The 23,956-nt window shown below is 40.1% G+C and overlaps 1 protein-coding gene across 2 annotated transcripts in view; it reads right to left on the minus strand.

Annotated features, from left to right (window-relative positions):
• The window catches only part of LOC143244134 (uncharacterized), a 43,068-nt gene that overhangs the window by 9,488 nt on the left and 9,624 nt on the right, over nt 1-23,956 (minus strand). The gene's annotated exons all lie outside the window — the stretch shown is intronic.

Below are 23,956 nucleotides of genomic sequence, written 5' to 3' on the forward strand. Positions count from 1 at the left end.
GGTGTTTTATGGCACAAAGCAACTAAGCTATCTGTGCCAAACATCTGGTAAAAAGTTAGTAAAATTCATAAAAGGAAATTAAGGTAAAACAAAAAAACATTAAAACAAATCTTTACATCTAGTCTACAGCAGTAAGAGAAAAACTACAGTAATACAAGTTCTAAAGGACTTTCTATATCATAACTTGCCACGAAGATTAACAAGCAATCTCGAAAAACACCATTGGTAACTTGAAGTGGGCCTTTCCAGTCTTGGCCATTTTCAGAAAGTAAAAAGTTTCACAACTTGTAGCAAAACTTTAATTATAGCTCACTAGGATGACTAACAGGTAGTTCAAACCGCAGCGTTTTCACCTGAAGATGGCCTTTCCAGTCCTAGTTTCGAGCTATTTGACATTACGGCCATCTTCTAATTTAAAATCGAACTAGATGTACTTTGATTCTAAAAAGGTCTAATGCATAAATTAAACCTATATAGCATTAAAAAAATTAATAGCCTTTAAAACCTAAAATTAATTCCAAGGTGGACAGTGCCACCATCATCAATAACACTGTCTAATGGTACAGATAAACCTTGGGACAGAACATGTTTAAAATGTTGCCATTATTGAGAGTCATAACGACAGCAAGACAGTAAAATGTGGCTTATTGTGACCTGAGTGTTACACAGACAACATATTGGTGAATCAGTCCCAGATAAAATAATTATTATTTAAAAACTTGTGACCAATGCATAGTCTTCTTAGAACAACTTCCTCTTTCCAATCCTTATGGTAGCAAAATGGCCAGAGTCCAATAGAAAGTTTTATTTGGAAAAGCTTGTTTTCACATTGCTCACTCAAAGTCAACTGGCACGGAGTTGAGCCTTGAATACAGAACCATACTCCATGTATGGAACAGGCATAGCAGTGATAGTGCCAGAGCAGATGGATTTAGCTACTGTGTCAGCGAGCTCTTTCCCATGAATACTAATGTGGCCCGGTATCCAGAAAAACTGGACAGAAGTAGATGTTAAAGAGAAATGGGCTAGTCAGTTTTAAATATCAGCAAGAACAGGGTGTGAACTAACGTGAAGCAATTCCAGGGCCAGTTGAAAACTTAGCAAATCAGTATAAATAGTGTGATTTTAAAACTGGTTAGCTTATATGTGATCCAGGGCAAGAAAAATGGTGTACAGCTCAGCAGTGATCACAGAAGCCGCAGAGGGATTCTGTGCACACCACTGAACCCCAACAAACCATGGCAGAGCCCACACAGTTCACTTATTTCAAACCATCTATATAAATAGGAATGGAAGGATGGTTTGAAAGATGTTCAGCAAATACCAGATAGTATTTCCAGTCGGGAGTGTCTGATTTTCTCAGATGACTTTAAGATAAGTCACATTTGGGGACTGTAAGAAGCCATGGTGGGATGGGCTGACCAGTGGATACAGCAATGTTATCCAAGGATAGGCCCCATTCATCCAACTGCACCTGAATAAGAAGGCCAAAAGGAGCAATGGCAGATCGTCTGTGCTGGACAAGAATGAACCACCGAGGAAGGAAAACACCACTCCAGGTGGGATGCTTTGGTAAGGAACAAAGTTTCAAAGCATATAGTAAAGACAGTTGCAAATGGCAGAAATGCAAAGAAGGTTCATGAAACTCTATGTATAAGCTCAGAACTAGGGAAGTGTGGAAAGCCCCAGTGCAGAGCCAAAGTCCTTGATGATAAATACGCTCTAGCATCTTTAAGGCCGATGGTCTGGCAGAGTCACAGACCAGTGATCCATAGTCGAGTTTCAATCGAATAAGAGCATGTCTTTAGCATAGAACATCAATCCACTCCCAAAGTGGTGGAAGAGAGGACACGGAGGATGTTCAGTACTCTTGTACATTTGACCCATAGCTGCTTGACGTGTGGTATAAAGGTCAGCTTACAGTCAAAGATAAGCCCCAAGAATCTGGTCTCAGGGACCACAGGCAGCACAACTTTACCGATACGGAGATCAGGATCAGGGTGAATACCCCATCGATGGCAAAAGAGCATGCAAACAGTTTTAGAGAGAGAAAAGTTAAAGCCATTTGCTGTGGTCCACTTCAGTAAACAACTGAGGGCAGTCTGTAGCTGCCTCTCAATATACATGTTTGACTGACATGAGATGTGAGAGTCGTTGACATAGTCCATTTGCAACAGTAAGAGGGAGTTGTTCAGTGATGCCATTAATCTTTATACTGCAAAGTATGACCCTCAAAATACAGCCCTGAGGGACCCCAAGTTTGTGTGGAAAACAATGAAAGTGTTGAACCCACATGAACTTAGAATCTCTTGTTCATTAATAAAATTTGAATAAAAATGAGCAAATATATATGGAGGTCTTGCAAAATGCCATACCTCCATGTTGTATCATAAGCCTTCTTAATATCAAAGAATACTGATACAAGATGTTGTCATTTGAGAAAGGCTTCTCTGATTGATGTTTGAAATTGAATTAAGTGGTCCATGGTGGACCACTGTTGTCAGAACACACACTGGGTGGGTGAGAGAAGGTTGATTCTAGGAAACAAACAAGACAAGCATTAACAATCTCCTCTGAGGTCTTATAGAGACAGCTTGCCAAAGCAATTCAACAGTAGTTTGAAGGAATCTTGGGATCCTTCCCAGGCTTAGAGAAAGGTAGTGGCACCAGGCATCAGGAAAACATTCTCCTGCCAGATCCATTTAAAAACAATCAGAAGAATAGCAAGAGAAGCAGAAAATAGATTGCACAGCATTTCATAGTCTACATCATCAGGTCTGACCGATGTACTGCCAAATCAATGAAGGGCCAGTTTGAGTTCCACCAGTGCAAAGGGATGATTACAGTCAGACAATCAGCTTGAAAGGAAAGAGGTGATCTCTCTACCCAAGTCTTGTTAGCTAAGAAGGTGGAGGAAGAAGTGCTAAATACCCAGCAAAAGCTTTCACCTAGAGTATTGGTGATGCACCGGGTACCAGCTATTTCCTGGCCCTTAGAGAGCAAGAATTATATTACCCACTGACCTTTCAAATCTTGTCCAATATGACTTTGGAAATGGGGGTAGAAGATACACCAGTTGTGAACTAATCCAAGATTCTTTTTGGCTTTAACATCTTACCCACCAAACATGTGCACGAGCCTGGTGGAAAACTATGAGGTGCGATAGTGTGAGATACCACACGAAAAGTATATCAGGCCTGTTTTTGAGCCTTCCATGCCATGTGAAAGGCAGGATTCCACCACGGATGAGGATATCGTGAAGAATATCTTTGTTTTAAAAATACACTGAGCAGCTGCTTGTATAATACAGTCAGTTACTGCTGCCATACAGTTATCTATTGATGGCTTACAGATGATGTAAAGATTAAGTTCTGCAAGAGCAATGAAAGAGGGCCAGTTTGCCTGATCCAGGTTCCACAGAGGCATGTGGGTCAGGTTACATCGACCATGGCCAGTCTTTCTCAAAATTATAGTAAAATAATCACTACCAGTTTATGGTCAATCCTCCAAGAAAAATGGGAAAATAGTGAATGAGAGCAGAACAAGAGACCAATAGCAATAAAGGACTGACTAGGTGCATGAAAATAAGTATAACAGAACTGCTATTGAAAAGAGAAAAGTTATGATCAGAGAGCATATGCTCAACAGAGGGACCCCTCCTATCAATATCAGCACATCCCAAGAGGGATGATGTCTATCAAAGTCCCCCAGGATTAAAAAGGGAGAAGGCAACTGTTCAATGAGAGCATCAAGGTCTGATTGATTACTGGTCTCTCCAGATGACAGGTAGAGAGAACAAACAGTGATGATACAATCCAAGGAAACACTGATGGCTACGGCTTCTAAGGGTGTATTGAGTGGCAAAGACAGGATGGGCACCTGCTGATCAAGCAATAGTGCCACCCCGTCATTTCTGTACATTGAAACCTGCCAAAAGGTGACTGTATCAGCAGGTTTTGGAAATCTTTCCTGAAAGGAAAGGCATGCAAGATAGTAGGAAGCAATCAGTGTTTTGACGTCATCCAGATTAGAGCTTAAACCTTGACAGTTCCATCATATCAAGGTGGCCATTTTTATTTGTGTGCAAGCAAATTGGGTGGAGAACCCTTCTGTTTTCATCCATGTCTTTCTTCTAGGGAGGTCTATTGACTTCCAAGGGTCTGGCTCTGGGTTGTTTGGGCAGGTCTTTGCTGTTGGAAAAGGATTCCAGCAACTAAGGACATAAACAAATGATCGTTTTGCATCATGGGGTGGGAGAAAAAGATGTATGTAAGGAAATGCCCAAACCCAGAACCAAAGGAAACGGATCTTGGGATTTCCAGTAATGTATGTTAGGGAAAGAGATGGGTGGTGAAGTTTATTCATCAACTTCATTAACCATGGAAGTCAAAAGACTTTTCATTTGGAGGCACAGAGATCTGTCTGCACTCCCATTAGAGTAGTGGAACAAAGTGCAGCAGCATATGTCCAATATAAAGTGGTGGACAGCAACCTTCGAGCCTCAGGGTAAGTAATGTTTTGGATTGATTTTAAATGCTACACATCTCTTACTTCCAACCATTTAGGGCAAAAACAAAAGTAGGATGGGTAACTGCCATTCAACTGATGTAATGAGGGTCTGTTTTACACTCGTAGGTATTGTGGTCCTTGCCACCACAATGAGCACATCAAGGAACCATGACATGATGTCTTCGAGTAACCAAACAGCTAACACTGGAAACATCTGAAAGAGTTTGCAATGTATAGCTATACCCTGCAATTAAGGTAACCTGCCTTGATGGTGGTAGGTGGACATGGTGATGTAAATGTCAGAATGAGAACACTGGTTAGCATCATAATTCCATCTTTGTGAGTGGAGGTACATCTCGCTGCAGAAACTCTTTGGGTAGAGAAACCAGCGAGAATCTCTGACTCTGGGATGTTCTTCAAATCCCTCTGAACAATAACTCTTTGAATAAATATCAAACACTTAAATGAGGTTAAAAATATTAATGGCCCATAAAAAAACTAAAAACTTTATCAGACAGTGTCACCATCACCAATAACACTGTCCAATGTTACACACAAACCCTGGGACAGAACATGTTTAAAATAGTGCTGTCGTTGAGAGTCGTAACGATGGCAAGAAAGTAAAATGTGGCTTACGGTGATTTGAGTGTAACACAAATTATACACTGGTGCATTAGTTCCAGATAAAAGAAAATGATGAGTTAAAAAACTGTGACCAATGCGTAGTCTAGTTAGAACAACTTCCTCCTTCCGAACCTTACAGAAGCTAGATGGCCAAAGCCCAATTCATGGTTTTATTTGAAAAAGCTTGTCACGTTGCTCACACCAAGTGGACTGCCAGGTGGTACGGAGCCGAGCCTTGAATACAGGACCATAGTCCACGTACGGAATAGGCACAGTGGTGATAGTGCCAGAGCAGATAGATTTAGCTGCCATGTCTGCAAGTGCATTCCTGCAAATACCAACGTGGCCTGGTATCCAGACAAACTGGATAAAAGTAGATGTTAATGAAAAATTGGCCAGTCTGTTTTGAATATCAGCGAGAACAGGGTGTGAGTCAACGGGAAGTGATTCCAAGGCCAGCAGAGAACTGACGGAGTCAGTATAAATAGTGTAGTCGGAGTACTGATCAGCTTCAATATGATCTAGGGCAAGAGATATGGTATGCAGTTCAGCAGTAAACACAGAAGCTGTAGAGGGTATTCTGCACGTAACCACCGAATCACAAGAAACCATGGCAGAGCCCACAGAATTACCTGATTTGAAACCATCTGTATAAATTGTAATGGAATGGTTGTTCGAAAGATGTTCAGTAAATAAAAGACAGTACTTCCAATTGGGAGTATCTGCCTTGTTCAGAAGATTTAAAGAAAGGTCACATTTGGGGGCTGTAATAAGCCATGGGTGGGATGGGCTGATCAGTGGATTCTGCAATGTTATCCAAGGACTGACCCAATTTATCCAATTGTGCCTGGATGCAAAGGCCAAAAGGAGCAATGGCAGACCATCTGTTCTGAAAAAGTAAGACCCACTGAGGAAGGAAAACGCAACTCTAAGTGAGATGCTTTGGTAAGGAGCGAAGTTTTGAAGAATACAGTAAAGACAGTAGCAAATGGCGTTGGTGCAGAGAAGGTTTGTGAGATTCCACGTATAAGCTCTGAACTGGGGAGATGCAGAAAGCCCCAGTGCAGAGTCAAAGTCCTTGATGATGAATGAGGTTCAGCATCTTTAAGGCTGAGGGGTGGCAGAGCCACAGACCATTGATCCATAGTCGAGTTTTGAATGAATAAGAGTACGATATCTTTAACATAGAACATCGGTCCGCTCCCCCAACTGGCACTAGAGAGGACACGGAGGATGTTCAGTGCTCTTGTGCATTTGACCCGTAGCTGCTTTAAGTGTAATATAAAGGTCAGCTTGCAGTTAAAGATAAGCCGCAAGAACTGGGTCTCGGGGACCACTGGCATTGAAACTTCACAGATACGGAGTTCAGGATCAGGGTAAATACCCTGTTGGCGACAAAAGTGCATGTAAACGGTTTTAGAGTGAAACATTAAAGCAGTTCGCCATAGTCCTCTTAGTACACGATTGAGGGCAGTTTGTAGTTGTCGCTCAATATATCTCATGTTCGATGACTGACACAACATGTGAAATTCGTCGACATAGAGCCTGTTTGCAACAGTGAGAGGGAGTTGTTCAATGATGGTATTTATCTTTATACTGAGAAGTGACACTCAAAACACAGCCCTGAGGGACCAAGTTCCTGTACAAAAGAACAGGAAAGTGTCGAACCCACACGAACATGGGTAAATGGCCACTTAACCCATATATATATATATATATATATATGGAGGTATTGCAAAATGTCATACCTCCATGTTGTGTCATAAGCCTTCTCAATGTCAAAGGATATTGAAACAAGATGTTGGCGTTTGAGAAAGGCTTCTCTGATTGATGTTTCAAGTCTAATTAGGTGGTCTGTGGTAAGAATGCTGTTGTCGGAACCCACACTGGGTGGGCGAGAAAAGGTTGATTCGAGGAACCTAACAAGACTAGCATTAACCATCTTCTCTAAGGTTTGCAGAGACAGCTCGTCAAAGCAACTGGAGGGTAGTTTGAAGGAATCTTGGGATCCTTCCCAGGTTTAAAGAAAGGTAAGATAATAGCCTAGTGCCAGGCATCAGCAAAAACATTCTCTTGCCAGATCTGGTTAAAAACAATTAGAAGAAAATCAAGAGAAGCAGGAGAGAGATAACGCAGCACGTCATAGTGTAAACCATCAGGTCCAACAGATGTACTGCCAGACCGACGAAGGGCCATTTTCAGTTCCAATAATGTAAAGAGACAATTATAGTCAAAGACACAGTCAATTCGAAAGGAAAGAGGTGAACGCTCTGCCCGAGTCTTGATGGCCAAGAAGGTGAATGAACAAGCAGAAGTGCTAGATACCCAGCAGTATAGAGTATTGGTGATGCTCTGGACATCAGCTACCTCATGGCCATCAGAGAGTAAGATGGAGAGAAGGACAGAATTGTAGTGCCCACTGACCTTTCAAAGCCTGTCCCATAAGACCTTGGAACTGGTGGTAGATAATATGCTAGTTGTGAACTTAATCCAAGATTCCTTCTGGCTTTGACGTCTTACCAACCTGGCATGTGCACAGGCCCATTGGAAAGTGATGTGGTTCGAAAGTGTGGGATATCTACGGAAAGTATCCCAGGCCTGTTTTTGAGCCTTCCGTGCCAAGTGGCAAGCAGGATTCCACCACGAACGAGGATATCATGGAAAAGTGTCGAGGTTTTAGGAATACACAGCGGCTTGTATAATACAGACAGTTACCGCTGCCACACAGTCATCTATTGATGGCTGATTCACAATGGCAGGATCAAGTTCTGCGAGAGCAGTGAAAGTGGACCAGTGTGCCTGATCCAGCTTCCACCTGGGCATGCAGGTAGGGTGGCATCGACCATGGCCAGTCTCTCTCAAAACTATAGAAAAATAAACACTGCCTAGGAGATTGTCAACCCTCCATGAAAAATGGGAGGATAATGAAGGGGAGCAAATTGAGAAATCAATAGCAGTAAAGGACTGACTAGGTGTATGGAAACAAGTAGAAAAACCAGTATTGAAAAGATATAGGTTGTGATCAGACAGCATACGTTTCACAGAGCAACCCCTCCTATCAATATCATCACTTCCCCACAGGGGATGATGTTTATCAAAGTCCCCCAGGATGAAAAAGGGAGATGGCAACTGCTCAATAAAAGCATCAAGGTCTGATTGATTATATGTCTCTCCAAGCAACAGGTAGAGAGAACAAACAGTGATGGTATGACCCAAAAAAACACAGATGGCTACTGCCTCCAAGGGTGTATCAAGTGGCAAAGACACAGTGGCCACATGCTGAGCAACCAACAGTGCCACCCCTCCATGCACTCATCCATCACACAGCCTATAATTTCTGTACAAAGAAAACCACCAAAAGATGACTATACTGGCAGATTTCAGAAATGTTTCCTGTAAGAAAAGACACAGGATGGTAGGAAGCAATCAGTGTTTTGATGTCATCCAGATTAGAACGTAAACCTCAACAGTTCCATTGTATCAAAGTGGCCATTTTTAATGACAGGTAGGCGAAGAGGCTGGAGAACCTTTCTGTTTATGACCACGTCTTTTTTCCTTACTGTCCCTATTCGGAGGAGGTCTATCAACCTCCATGGATGCTGCCCTGGGTTGATTGGGCAGGTCTTTGTTGGAAGGGGATTCCAGTGACTGAGGATGCTAACAAATGATTGTTTTGCATTGTGGGGTGGGAGAAGAAGATGTATCAGAAGAAATGCCTGTATTTGAAACCAAAGGATGTGGATCTTGAGATTTGTTGGAATGTGTGGAAGGAACTGAGATGGGTGTAGAAGTCGATTCATCAACCTTTTTCACCATGGAGGTCAAAAAGCTTTTCATTTGTTTTGAAAACAATTCTCTTGGAGGCACAGAGATCTGTCTGCACTCCCACTGTAGTTGCAGAATGAAGTGCAGCAGCATATGTCCAAGATGGAGTGGCAAACAGCAATTTCCAAGCCTCAGGATAACTGATGTTATGAGTCGTTTTCAAACGCTGCACCTCTTTTTCCTCCAACCATTTTGGGCAAGAATGAAAGTAGGAAGGGTGGGAACCATTGCAGTTGACACAATGTGGGTCTGTGTGACACTCATAGGCATCGTGGTCCTTGCCACCACAATGACCACATGTCAGGGAACCACGACAGGACGTCTTTTAGTGGCTGAACCTCTGACACTTGAAACATCGAAGAGGGTTTGGAATGTACGGTCATACCCTGCAAATTAGATTGATTGATTGATTTAGTGTTTTATGGCACAAAGTAGCGAGGCTATCTGCGCCAGACATTCTGTAAAAATGTAAAAAAATAAATAAAAAATAAATGTAGTAATAGACATAAATGGAAATGAAGGTAAAACAAAGTATAAAACCAATGTTGACACCTAGTCTACAATGTTAAGATAGAAGGCAGAGTATAAGAAGTTGTAAGGTATTTACTCTAGCAAAAAGGTAATGATCATAACCCACCAGGAAGACTAACAGGTAAGTTCAAGAAACACCATCAGTCACCTGAAGTTGGCCTTTCCAGTCCTGGTTCTGGGTTATGTCATAGCAGCTATTATCAAAATGTAAAAGAATAAAAGTTTTAAAAGACACTACGCAAAATCGTAATAATGAGTAACCAAATGTCCAGTAAAAAGATAGTCAAGTAAATGGAGTAAAATTTGTAAAAGTAATTGAAGATAAAAGCAAAACGACAATTAAAACGGAAAATGGTGTAAAAACCAATGTTGACATCCAGTCAACAAAGTTGTAAAGGACTACCTGTAGCAGAATGGTAATGATCATAACCAGCCAGGAAGACTAACAGGTAAGTATAAAAACCACCGTCAGTCACCTGAAGTTGGTCTTTCCAGTCCTGGTTCCGGGTTATGAGTCAATATGGCCAGTACTAAAAAGTAAAGTAGTAAAAGTGCGAAATGATATGCAGCAAAAGTATAATAACAATTTGCCAGGACGACTAACGAGTAGTTCAAACAGTAGCGTTAGTCACCTGAAGTTGGCCTTTCCAGTCCTGGTGTCGAGTTATTTAATGTTCTGGCCATTGTCCAATGTCAAATTGAATGAGAGAGATTAAAACTGTAAAAAAGGAACCACAATTAAAAAAGGGGTAATGAATAAATATGCAACACTTAAATGAGATTAAAAAGATTAATGGCCCTTAAAAAATTAAAAACATTATCAAGGTGGACAGAGTCACCATCACCAATAACTGTCCAATGTTACAGACTGACCCTGGGAAAAAATGTTTAAAATATTGCCGTCGTTGAGAATTGTAACGATGGCAAGAAAGTAAAGCGTGGCTGATAGTGATTTGAGTGTTACACAAACTACACATTGGTGCATCAGTTCCAGATAAAATAAAATGATGAGTTAAAAACTGTGACCAATGCGTAGCCTAGTGAGAACAACTTCCTCCTTCTGAACTTTACGAAAGATAGATGGCCAAAGTCCAATTTTGGGTTTGATTTGAAAAAGTTTGTTGTTGCGTTGCTCACTCCAAGTGGACTGCCAGCTGGCATGGAGCCAAGCCTTGAAGACAACACCATAGTCCATGTACGGAATAGGCATAGGGGTGATGGTGCTGAAGCAGACATATTTAGCTGCCATGTCTGCAAGCTCGTTCCCGCGAATACCAACATGGCCTGTATCCAGAAAAACTAGATTGAAGTAGCTGCCAATGAGAAATGGGCCAGTTGGTTTTGAATATCAGCGAGAATAGGATGTGAGCTAACGTGTAGCGATTCCAAAGCAAGTATAGAACTAAGCGAATCAGTATAAATAGTGCAGTTGGAGTACTGCTCAGCTGAAATATGATCCAGGGCAAGAGATATGGCATACAGTTCAGCAGTGAACACAGAAGCTGTAGAAGGGATTCTGCGTGCAACTACTGACCCATAGCAAACCATAGCAGAGCCCACTGAATTACCTGATTTGGAACCATCTGTATAAATGGGAACTGAATGATTGTTTGAAAGATATTCATTGAATAAAAGACAGTACTTCCAATCTGGAGTATCTGACTTTTTTAGGTGACTTAAAGAAAGGTCACATTTGGGGACTGTAATAAGCCATGGTGGGATGGGCCGACCTGTGGAATCTGCAGTGTTATCCAAGGACAGACCCAATTCATCCAATTGCACCCGGATGCGAAGGCCAAACTGAGCAATGGCAGATCATCTGCTCTGAAAGAGTATGGCCCACCGAGGAAGGAAAACACAATCCCAGGTTGGATGCTTTGGTAAGGAACGAAGTTTTGAAGTATATTGTAAAGATAGTTGCAAACGGCAAAGTTGTAGAGAAGGTTCATGAGATTCAATGTATATACTTTGAACTGGAGAGGTACAGAAAGCCCCAGTGCAGAGTCAAAGTCCTTGGTGATGAATGGGGTCCAGCATCTTTAAGGCCGAGGGTCTGGCAGAGCCACAGACCATTGATCCATAATCGAGTTTCGATCTAATAAGAGCACGATATACCTTTAACATTGAACACCTATCTGCCCCCCAACTGGTAGAAGAGAGAACACTGAGGATGTTCAGTGCTCTTGTGCATTTGACCTGAAGCTGCTTTAAGTGTGGTATAAAGGTCAGTTTACGATCAAAGATAAGCCCCAAGAACTTGGTCTCCGGGACCACTGGCAGCAAAACTTCACCGATATGAAGTTCAGGTTCAGGGTGAATACCCCGTCGACGGCAAAAGTGCATGCATACAGTTTTGGAGAGAGAGAAATTAAAGCCGTTCGCCAGAGTCCACGTCCGTACACAATTGAGGGCAGTTTGTAGTTGCCGCTCAATATATCTCATGTTTGACGACTAACATGAGATGTGAAAGTCGTCGACATACAGCCCATTCGCAACAGTGACAGGGAGTTGTTCAGTGATGGCATTTATCTTTATACTGAAGAGTGTAACACTCAATACACAGCCTTGAGGGACTCCAAGTTCCTGTACAAAAGAACGGGAAAGTGTCGAAACCACACGAACTTGGAATCTCCTGTCCATTAAAAATTTTTTAATAAACATGGGTAGATGGCCACGTAACCCATATGTATGGAGGTCTCGCAAAATACCGTACCTCCATGTAGTGTCATAAGCCTTCTCAATGTTAAAGAATATTGATACAAGATGTTGGCAGTTGAGAAAGGCTTCTCTGATAGATGTTTCAAGACTAATTAGGTGGTCTGTGGTGGAGTGCTGTCGACGGAACCCACACTGGGTGGGCGAGAGAAGGTTGTTTGATTCAAGGAACCAAACAAGACGAGCATTAACCATCCTTTCTAATGTCTTACAGAGACAGCTCATCAAAGCAATTGGACGGTAGTTTGAAGGAATTTTGTGATCTTTCCCTGGCTCAGAGAAAGGTCAAATAATAGCCTGGTGCCAGCCATCAGGAGAAACATTCTCCTGCCAGATCCAGTTGAAAACAATCAGAAGGACATCAAGAGAAGCAGGAGATAGATGGTGCAGCATGTCATAATGAATATCATCAGGTCCAACAGACGTACTGGCAGACCGATGAAGGGCCATTTTTACTTCCACCAGGGTAAAGGGACAATTATAGTCAAAGAAACAGTCAGTTCAAAAGGAAAGAGGTGATCGCTCTGCCCGAGTCTTGATGGCCAGGAAGGTGGAGGAACAAGAAGTGCGAGATACCCGGCAAAAGCTTTCACCTAGAGTGTTAGCGATGTTCCGAACATCAGTCACCTCCTGACCATCAGAGAGTAAGATCGAGAGGGGGACAGAATTGTAGTGCCCATTAACCTTTCGAATCCTGTCCCATATGGTCTTGGAACTGGTGGTAGAAGATATGCTGGTTGTGAACTTAATCCAAGATTCCTTCTGGCTTTGCCGTCTTACCCACTTAGCATGTGCACGGGCCCGTTGGAAAGCAACCCGGTTTGAAAGTGTGGGATATCTACGAAAAGTATCCCAGGCCCGCTTTTGAGCCTTCCGTGCTAAGTGGCAAGCAGGATTCCACCATGGACGAGGATATCGTGGAAAACGTGTCCAGGTTTTAGGAATACACTGAGCAGCTGCATGTGTAATACAGTCACTTACCGCTGCTACACAGTCATCTATTGATGGCTGATTTACGATGGCAGGAGTTAGTGCTGCGAGAGCAGTGAAAGTGGACCAGTCTGCCTGATCCAGCTTCCACTGGGGCACGCGGGTAGGGTGGCATCGACCACGGCCAGTCTCTCTCAAAAGGATCGGAAAATGATCACTGCCTAGTGGATTACTGTCAACCCTTCATGAAAAATGGGAGAATAATGAAGGGGAGCAAACTGAGAGATCAATAGCAGTAAAGGACTGACTAGGTGCATGAAAATAAGTATAACAGAACTGCTATTGAAAAGAGAAAGGTTATGATCAGAGAGCATCTGCTCTACAGATCGGCCCCTCCCATCAATAATAGCACATCCCAAGAGGGGATAATATCCATTAAAATCCCCTAGGATTAGAAATGGAGATGGCAACTGTTCAATGAGAGCATCAAGATCTGATTGATCATATGTCTCCAAGGGACAGGTACAGAGAACAAACAGTGATGGTATGACCCAAGGACACATGGATGGCTTCGGCCTCAAAGGGTGTGTTGAGTGACAAAGACAGGGTGGGCACGTGTTGATCAACCAACAGTGCCACCCCTCTATGTACTCGACCATCAGACAACCTGTCATTTCTGTACAGAGAAAACTGCCAAATGGAGACAGTATCAGCAGTTTTGAGAAATGTTTCTTGTAAAGAAAGACTTACAGGATGGTAGGAAGTAATCAGTGTTTTGATATCATCCAGATTAGAACGTAAACCTCAACAGTTCCATTGTATCAAGGTGGCCATTTTTAAGAACGGGTAGGTGAAGTGGCTGGAGAACCCTTCGGTTTATGACCACATCTTTTTTCTTTACTGTCTTTAGTCGGAGGAGGTCTATCAACCTCCATGGATCATGCTCTGGGTCGGGTGGGCAGGTTTTTGTTATTGGAAGGGGAATCCAGTGACTGAGGATGCGAACGAATAATTGTTTTGTCTCTTGTGGTGGGAGAAAAAGATGTATTAGAAGAAATGCCTGTATTTGAAACTGAAGGATGTGGATCTTGAGGTTTGTTGGAAAGTATGGGAGGAACAGAGATGGGTGTGGAAGTCGATTCATCAACCTTTTTAACCACGGAGGTCAAAAGGCTTTTCATTTCTTTTGAAAACGATTCTCTTGGAGGCACAGAGAGATCTGTCTGCACTCCCACTGTAGTGGTGGAAAGAAGTGCAGCAGCATAGGTCCGAGATAGAGTTGTGGACAGCAATTTCCAAGCCTCAGGATAACTAATGTTATGTGTCGTTTTCAAACGCTGAACCTCTTTTTCTTCCAACCATTTTGGGCAAGAATGAAAGTAAGAGGGGTGAGAACCATTGCAGTTTACGCAATGTGGGTTCATGTCACAGTTATAGGCATTGTGGTCCTTGCCTCCACAACGAGCACATGTCAGGGAACCACGACAAGATGTCTTTGAGTGGCCGAATCTCTGACATTGGAAACATCGAAGAGGGTTTGGTATGTATGGTCGAACCCTGCAAATGAGATAACCTGCCTTGATGGTGGCAGGTGCACGTGGTGAAGTAAATGTTAAAACGAGGGTATTTGTTGGCAGTGTAACTCCATCTTTGCGAGTGGAGATGCGCCTCACTGCAGAAACTCCTTGAGTGGAGAGACCAGCGAGAATCTCTGACTCGGGAACGTTCTTCAAATCCCCCTCTTGGGCAGGTCTTTGCTGTTGGAAGGGGATTTCAGTGACTGAGGACGTGAACGAATGATTTTTTTGCATCTTGGGGTGGGAGAAGATATATCTGAGGAAATGCCTGCACCTGGAATCAAAGGATGTGAATCTTTGGGTTTGTTGGAATGTATGTAAGGGACAGAGATAGGTGTTGAAGTTGATTCATCAACTGTTTTAACCATGGAGGTCAAAAGACTTTTCATTTGTTTGGAGAATGATTCTTTTGGAGGCACAGAGAGGTCTGTTTGCACTCCCACTGTAGTTGTGGAATGAAGTGCAGCAGCATACGACTGAGATGAGTTGGTGGACAACAGTTTTCAAGCCTCAGGATAAGTAATGTTATGAATTGTAACATCAATAGATATATCCCCACTGGCCTTTGAATGCAAGAGGAGTTCACTGAGTTGAGATGTGGATGTTTCCACCAATGTGTCACCAGATCAAAGCTTATTTACTAACTTTGGAGAGCCAGCAAGTCCTTCTAGTCCCTTCTCAATGAAATGGGAGACATTTGCCCTAAACGTTTGTTTGAAAGTGAATGCAATATAAGAAAATGAGGTACAACAGGTGGGACAGATGGTGAGGTTTCCTGCTCAGGATCTTCAAGACATAGTCATTTACCTATAGACTATTTTTTCACTATTTTATTAAGATTTTTAATTGGAGTATTCATAATAAAGAAAGAAATTTCAATGCCCACTGACCCCACCCACCATGGAGCCCTATGAGAGAATGCACTACAATGTCATACAAGGACACTGCAGCAATGCCAGGGTTTCATGAGCACTATACCCCAACACCAGCATCAGATACAATCTCCACAATACCTGTTGAGAACATCCAACACTGGTGCTTGGTTGACCCTAGCCCGAGTTGACCAGCTGACTGATCCAAGGGTCACCACCCCTAGGCAACTCGCCTACAGGAATTCAAGGCCAAAGTAGTGTGTTAGGGTTGGGCACATCAACCACCAGGATCTTCTCCTCCCCTTCATGGGTTGCCATACACAGCAAACAAGTGGGTGGATATTTAAATCCCAGAAGAGGTAAACTGAAAGAACAAAACCTTCCCTGAGAGGTCACCTCACCACATACAGGAAATCACACCGAGGGGTCTTATGCATATAATGTGGCTATAGCATGCAAGATTATAATGAATGGTTCAATTCCAATTCAAAATTGGGTGATGCTGGAAATTTGGTTTCTAGGCTATTTTGAGAGGAGGGTCCTAACAATATCCATCTCAAGCTCAGTGAGACAGGATAGGAAAGTATCTGCCCTGCAACCAAGCAAAGACTTGTGTCAGCTGGTTCTGTATCAATCCAGCACCAGACCAACTGGGAATACAATTTCCAGGCAGCACTAGGATGGAGTAATACCAACCAGAGGGTGAACTGTACTAAACAGACAGAATGCCTTTGCCATATTTTCTGTGTGAAATTGGTCACACTGTAGAGGCAAATTGCATGGTCCATCACCCCAATGGCTAAGAACTCTTGAGTGCCAAGTTCTCCCATGCTCTACTAGAAGAATGGGGTTGAAATAACGTTGGAGTGCAGAGTAGTACATTGAGTAGCCATAAAAACCCTATTTTTAAAAGCAGGCCAAAACTAGGTTTTAAACTAGGATGGGTAGGAATCCCATACCTACTTTATTCATGATATTCCATGGGTCAGTATTGTCTGAATTGTTTAGGAAAATTAGCAGTATTGGATATTTTGAAAAGTCTTGTGGAACAACCCATCTCACTGGCAAGTGCTGTAGCAGGCCCGAATGGCCCTACCCTGTGCAGATTCTGGTTAGCCACACTTTTGCAGGCAACACATGCCACTGAGTCTGATCCCAATAAAGGACTAGAATTCTCTGTCCAAAGAAGGTATAAGAAAACGACACATAGTTGGAGATAGTACAATGTGTGAAAAACAGTGTGGGATAACAACGTGAGAAGATATCCACATGCCAGCTCAAGCAATCTCCTTCAGCATAGGGGTGAACAGCTGGAAATGTCATTGTTCTCCATTCAGTAAAAGTAATATTAGAAAGATCATGAGTTGATACAGAATCTTGTGGAAGGAAGGTGCAAGATCAGAAATTACAAAAGCCACACCAAATAACAATGGATCACATGAACAGAATAGAGGAAGCAACCAAGATCCATGCTGGAATAAAGGTGAGATAATGAAAGCGAGATGGAGTAAACAAACTATCCCACTCATGAATGAGATATTTTAGGGAAAAACTGCAATCTAGATAGAAACAAATACAGTTGTGATGGAATAGAATGAGAGAAGAATTAATGGCATACAGATCACAATGCTAAAAACCACAAGCAAATTGGAAAAAACAAGTAAACTTTAAAGGACAGGTGGTACAAGGAACAAAACCAAATGTTCAAATGGAGGTTCGGTAAGAACATGGAGAACAAAATTAAGGCTGAGTCAGATAGGCTAGAAGGAGGGAGAGGTTGATAGACATGCAAAAAATGAAAGAGCAGACAAAGTAAGGAATGAGGAGAAAAACCTGGCTGACATGGTAAAATCAGAACGTAGCCTGGGAAAGTTGTTCAGTAAGTAGCAATAATTGATATAGATAAGCCACAGGAAGAATTGACAGTTGAAGAATGGAAAGTTTAGAAGGATCAGTGTAGAGACCACCAGCAATAAGTATGCCACTTCTGCTTATAAACTTCTATGGAGAACAGGTTAACAGAATGAGACAGCAGAAAGAAGAATGAAGTTGGAAGGTTCAAAAGAGGCAACCATGACTAGGCCAATTAATAGGGTGCTACCAAAAGAATTTAATAGTGAGTGTTTGCCACAAATACAGGAGAGAAAATTAAGGAAAAACAAATACAGTCCTGACCAAACACATCCACTGCAAAAAGATGAAGAGCAGGAGTTCAGAATAAGAGAAGTTTCACACTGTTTAAGTAGAAAATGCATCAATATGAGGGGTGCTCAGACAAGAATAAAACCATTGAAAAACAAATGAATTGAGGGATCACTCTGTGGGTAGTATCTGATTGGGTTTTCAAAAACAATCCACAACAAGATAGAGGGCACTCAAAACATAGCAGGTCATAAGAAAAACTCATAGAGAATGAAACAAAGAAGGACAGGAGATTAGAAACAGTGATTTACATTGTCCAAATGGATTATTACCAATACATATACCCAAATACAACTGTATATAAATGTTTAAAGGCCTAACAAGAGAAAGAGGAATATCCTCCATAGTATTGGATCTGTCAAGCTACCAGGTTAGATCATTACAGAGAAAGAAAAGATGGACAAGAGATTCTGAGAAAGGTTCCACTGGTCATGTCTACTATAAAAAATCTTGTAACATCCAACAATCAGCCATAAAGGAAATCCATAGATCCACAAATTGAGATGTGTTCTCATTGTTCCTGAGCCCAGAGGACAACCACTAGTGAAACTGTCAACACAAAAGCTTATGTACAAAGAAATGAGATGAGTTAACATGAAGGATGGGAAACCACAACTGGCAAAGAAGGAGCTTGAGAGAAATAGGACAGAAGGGGAGACAAGAAAAAAAATGTAGGTGAATGGCTTTTAGCCCATAACTCCAAAAATCTTGTGCCCCCCAAAAACACTACCGTGAAGACAAAGGTTCCTGAGATAATGGAGAGATTAATACAGCTGGACAAAAAGTAGGAACCATGCCAAAGAATAATAATACACCAATGTAGATGAAAAAGATTATAAGAATCCACTGAAAAACCCTCAAAGAAACAGTGGATTGTTTCAAAAATAATGTAGGAAAGTTAATGTATGTAGGCCTGTAAAAGGTGCACTGAAGAGAAAAAAACTATAGTTTGGGAGTCCAAGAAATTGGCTTCAGCTTGACCATAAGTCAAGGCATAAGTTAATCAGATTATGAGATCAAGACATGCTGGATCAGAGTGAAATGGAGACAAAAGATCTTCAGTACAGACTTGCACATCAATGGAAGTAGGAAAAAATAATACCCTGAAGCAAGGAAATAATAATAAAAATAGGAGAGGGAGAGAAGATAGCATCCATAAAAATCCATGTCAAGAAAAGATGCAGACAAACAGCACTGAACAAAGTGTTGGTAAAAGCAGGAGAAAGGATGTCTGTTAGCTTCAGAAACAGGAACAATTCAAGATTCCATTACCTGCCCCCAATAAAAACTCGACACTGTCACTGTTTCCTTAGATTGAACCACACCTTGATATTCAACACTAGAAAGAGTAGAAATCACCTTTGTTTCGTAATTAGTGACATGAAAATTATGATCCACAAAGTTTGCAGATGCAGCCAAAGTCTTCAAAACCAAAAAAAGCAACAATTCCACAATAAAGGGGTTTTAGATATCTTGTACAAAATATGTATGTTAAGAAATCTCCAAGCAAATAGAGTAAAGGTTGCAACACACAATAGAGAAATGATTACTGAATAAACAGTACAGAGGGTGCCAGCTGCAACAGGCAGTTTCACACTCCTATTGGTTAGAGGGATGTCAAATACTCCTGCAAACACAAGTTTAGATGGAAAATTTAACACTAGTGATGACAAAAAGGTTTGCAGATAGCATGTAGCACTAAATCAGAGAAAACTACATGCGAGAGGTTGCAGATCATATTGGAAGTGCACCTTCTGCTTCGTTAGGTTAAAAATAAATCCTTAAATGATGATAGAAGTTGGATAATGGCCAACTTATTTAAAATAAGAGTTTTCAAAAGTTTACAGTACTACAGAATCCAAAACTAAATAAAATCTGATGGCTGTATTTGATAAGAAAATTGATCATGAAAAAGAGTTTATTAACAAAAACAATGAATCATAATATTCTACGTTTACGCAAAATTAAACTTTCAACCCAAACAAGCCGTTTTTGTATATATATTTCTCTACAAGTGGGTTTTCTCAACATCACTGAAAATTAAACTTCTTGTTATTAAAAGGACTCCTGAATGAAGGTTTACAATGATATATTATTCATACATCTAAATCCACCACTAATGAAGCTGACAATATCCTATAAACAAAGGAACTTTTGATATCAAATTTCTACAATACACAAGTTTTCATTAGTATAACATTCTTTTGGCCAAAATCAAACCTGTACTAAAAATCTACAATTACAGAATTCTTTACTTGCACAAAATCAGCTCTGGCATTCTTTACACTATCACCATACAACTTCCTATTTCCCCTTCCCAATGGCTCTTTCACTCTCCACAAGTGAAACTATTTGTTTGCTTGTAGTATGAGCACAAAGCTACACAACAGGATATCTGTGCTGTACACAGTGTCCTGTATTATAAGGCTGCAGACATACTGCTATGCCACATTTGAAAAATGCATATAATAAATACACATTTCAGAATACCACTTTTAGCAGTCTCTATACAATATTAGACATAGATACTGTGATTTCCTAGATGAATTACACCACCTACAACTTATCGAGGGGAATCAACCTCAAAACTAGGCTAAAATTATTGATTTAATCAATTCTGGAAAGAGAAGAACTTAAGTAAGTAATGTTTAAGTTGTCATTACTAGGCTAGAAAATCATGACACAGTCAGTGGAGCAAATTAAAATGTCAAGCCACAACAAACTAATTACTGAAAAATAAAACATTTTTGTACTCCAAATGTGCCAAATTAGGTTTATATATTTGAGTAAGATGGAATGATTCCTTTGTTAAAAAAAAAACACAAAGCTAATTAACAGTGTTCAAGAAAAGTGACATGAGTAAGCCAACAAAGTTACATGAAGGCATAAAAAAAACAAACTTGCATACATTACATGAATATTGTCTAAATCATACAAATGTTAGGTTCATAGCACTTTATAGGTTATTCAAAATCTTAACATAATTACTAAGGATAATTTTAATTATCTAAACTTTGAATGAAAAAGCCTTACAAACACTAGTAAATTAAGCAATTACCATTAAATTAATAAGCAGATTCTGTATAATTAAAGTGGATGTTTTGTCTGTGGTAAAAGTGTAGCTTGTGTAACATTTCACTGTATTGTAACAGTTATATATTTTATACAGTTCTAATTGCATCATATTTACACAAGTCACACCCTCTAACATCCAGCCCCATAATGACAGAGTTCTTTAAACATACTATTTGTTTTTTGTTTCACAACCTTTGACTGCTTTTCTTGCATGACAGCTGAAACTTAAATTCTGCCAGAAAATTGATATCCTATAAGTTGATTATTCTGAAAATACAGTCTTGTATTACGTTTTCCTTCATGCTGTTATTTTTAAGGTATTTCTTATCAATCACCTTAAAACTCCTGATATTGTATTATTTTACAAACACAAAAGTATAGAAAGAAAATCCATTATTTTACTATTGGCTTAGAGGAAGTTTTGTTCATAGTGGCAGAAAGGTACTTCTGCAGACTTACAATGCTAGAAAGCTGGTTTCAATACCCATCTTGGGCAGAGCAAATATATCCCATTGTATAGCTTTGTGCTTAATTTAAAAAGAAACAAACTAACATCTAACTCTCTGCAAGTTGTGCTGTTGACACTGTTTACAAGAAGGGGAAACAGTTTAGCAACACCATTTCCATTTCAACAAAATAAGTACTTCTTATCAACTATTTTATTCCACAATAAGTGTTCCTACATCAACCCACAAAACAGCATTGATTAGGGGAAAGTTCTTTATCAAATAACTTGTCAAAAAAGAATTAAAAAATGGCTCACAGGAACTTAAAATAAGACACCTTTGAAACTTACAGCCAGCAATGTTTCTCTTGCTTAGGTCTTGCATATATTACAAAAAAAACATTCTCGTGTGAAATTACAAGGTATACTAAAGAATGTTTCTTACAACATACAAAGAAACTGGAAACAATTTCCTCTTAAACATAATGTCCTCTAGTAGGTCAGTGTTAAATTTGTGGATTTACAATGCTACAATCCTGGGTTAATGGTTGCCCACACTAGACAAAACACAGCTCATAGCAACATTTATGTTTAAGACCCTACATTCAATATCTACTTAGCAGAAAATTAATTTGTCATATGTGAACAGTCTTTAATAAAATACTAATTACTTTTTATATTCTTCATACTGCATCACTATTTGTGAAAGCATTTTCTTAAGTCACTAACTTAAATTTGACTTTTTTCTTATAACATCACCACACCATCAGGTTAAAGTCAATTTTTATCTTATCCTTTACTTTTTCATGCAGTTTTTTAAAAGGCGACATTGAGTGTAAAATGTTGCATCCACTAAGCATATTAATTTACATACTAAATGTAGTTTAACCACTAACAGCTAGAGTTCACTGATGTTTTTTTCTATTTCCTCAAACTTCTGGCTATAAGCCAAGAAACTTGCAGCGTGTGTCATGAAATGTGACATCATATATCTGCTAACCAATCGCAGGACTGAAATACCTCTACACATCTTACAATTGTCAATTTGCTATAGCACCAGACCAACTTCAGTCACTAGATATGTTTTTACCAATCTTCATCTTGTGTCAAAAATGTCAATGTATGTTTAAAACCTCACCTACACAATATATAATAGCTCCCAACATTCTAGATCATACTGGATGGAATAAAAATATTCATAAATAAATTAAAGCATGTTCTGTATTGTATGGCATGTTCTAACCAGAATCTAGTAAACAAGGAATATGACCAGGTCTCAAAATGATGTCACAATTGTACAGAAAGCAGTGCAATTTACATTCTATGGAAAATTAGCTGGAAAGTATTTTTATCATGACTTATGATCAAAACCCTTCAAAAACATAAACCATCACCAAAGCAATAACATGATAGTTTCTTTTAAACTAAAGTTTGAGGTAATGTACCTAGATAAGCTGTAGTATTTTGTAACCTTCCTCTAGGGTACTGTTTGTTGTAATGCACCTAGAGAAGCTGCATTTTTTAAGTATTTATGTAATGTATCTAGATAGTGTTTTAGATCCCAGTAACACAGGCTCTGAAAAATCCAGAGTGCCAAGTCACCATGGCGACTACAAATTTCATTATTTTCTCCCATTTCCTTCATGTGTACTACTGTGATAAGTAAAACTTTAACCTAGGACACTTCTGGACTCATGTTCTTTGAGTCTGAAGCCTTCCATTTCCTGGAACAAGTAGTAGTGAAGTTATGTTAGGTTTACCAAAAGGCCTTTGATTATCACTGTCAGTGTTGCAGTTGTGAGTAGATAATACATATTCTGAAAAGTTTGTCATGTTTCTTTCATTCAATGATAGAATCCACCTAATTATATTTATTTAGCTTGCTATTTTAATAATTTTATATACTGAACCTACGTTTTTGGTCGTAAAAATGTATGTCTTGTACCATAACCACACAACCAACTCAATACATGTTCCATAACTTTCTTACATCAGACCTGGCTCCCAGATCTGAAAACATCTATCTAGGCCTGCTGTGATGTAAGGTATGTAAACAAGCTGTAGTGTTTTAGATCCTGGAAGGACAACAATATTCATAAGTAAAACATCTGTGCTGTTCTTTACTAGACAACACACCTTCCCTCCCCTACATCAAAGTAAGTTCAAAAGACAGCTGCTATAACAGAAAAAATATGGGTAATCCTCTCATTTATATACCTGATGATTTCAATGTGTTCATCCCCCCTTTACACAAGGGTGAGATTCAACAGAAATACAAAAAAATATATAATAATTCTATAGACATAGAGGAGGGATAAGCGACACTCTACAGATGCACTCTGAACTCGACAGTGACCCGCTCTGTAGACCCGCAGCGGGGCATCTACACTGAACTCGACAGTGACACAGAAGGATGGCTATATTCAATACCTATGTGTCTTCTTTAAAACAGCCTCAAATTTGATAAACAGACAACCATCACATTCCAAAGCAACTAATTCAGCATATAATCTCCCTCTACACCAGATCAATAAATAAATAAACATCCTCCAACAGCAGACTGAAAAAAAATCCAGTTATCAGTGAAAAATTCAAGAGAAAACCATCTCTCCCTTTACCAGACTGACATAATAAATAAACATCCTACTAAG

Source organism: Tachypleus tridentatus, chromosome 2 (genome assembly GCF_004210375.1).
Source record: "Tachypleus tridentatus isolate NWPU-2018 chromosome 2, ASM421037v1, whole genome shotgun sequence".
Lineage (NCBI taxonomy): Eukaryota > Metazoa > Arthropoda > Merostomata > Xiphosura > Limulidae > Tachypleus > Tachypleus tridentatus.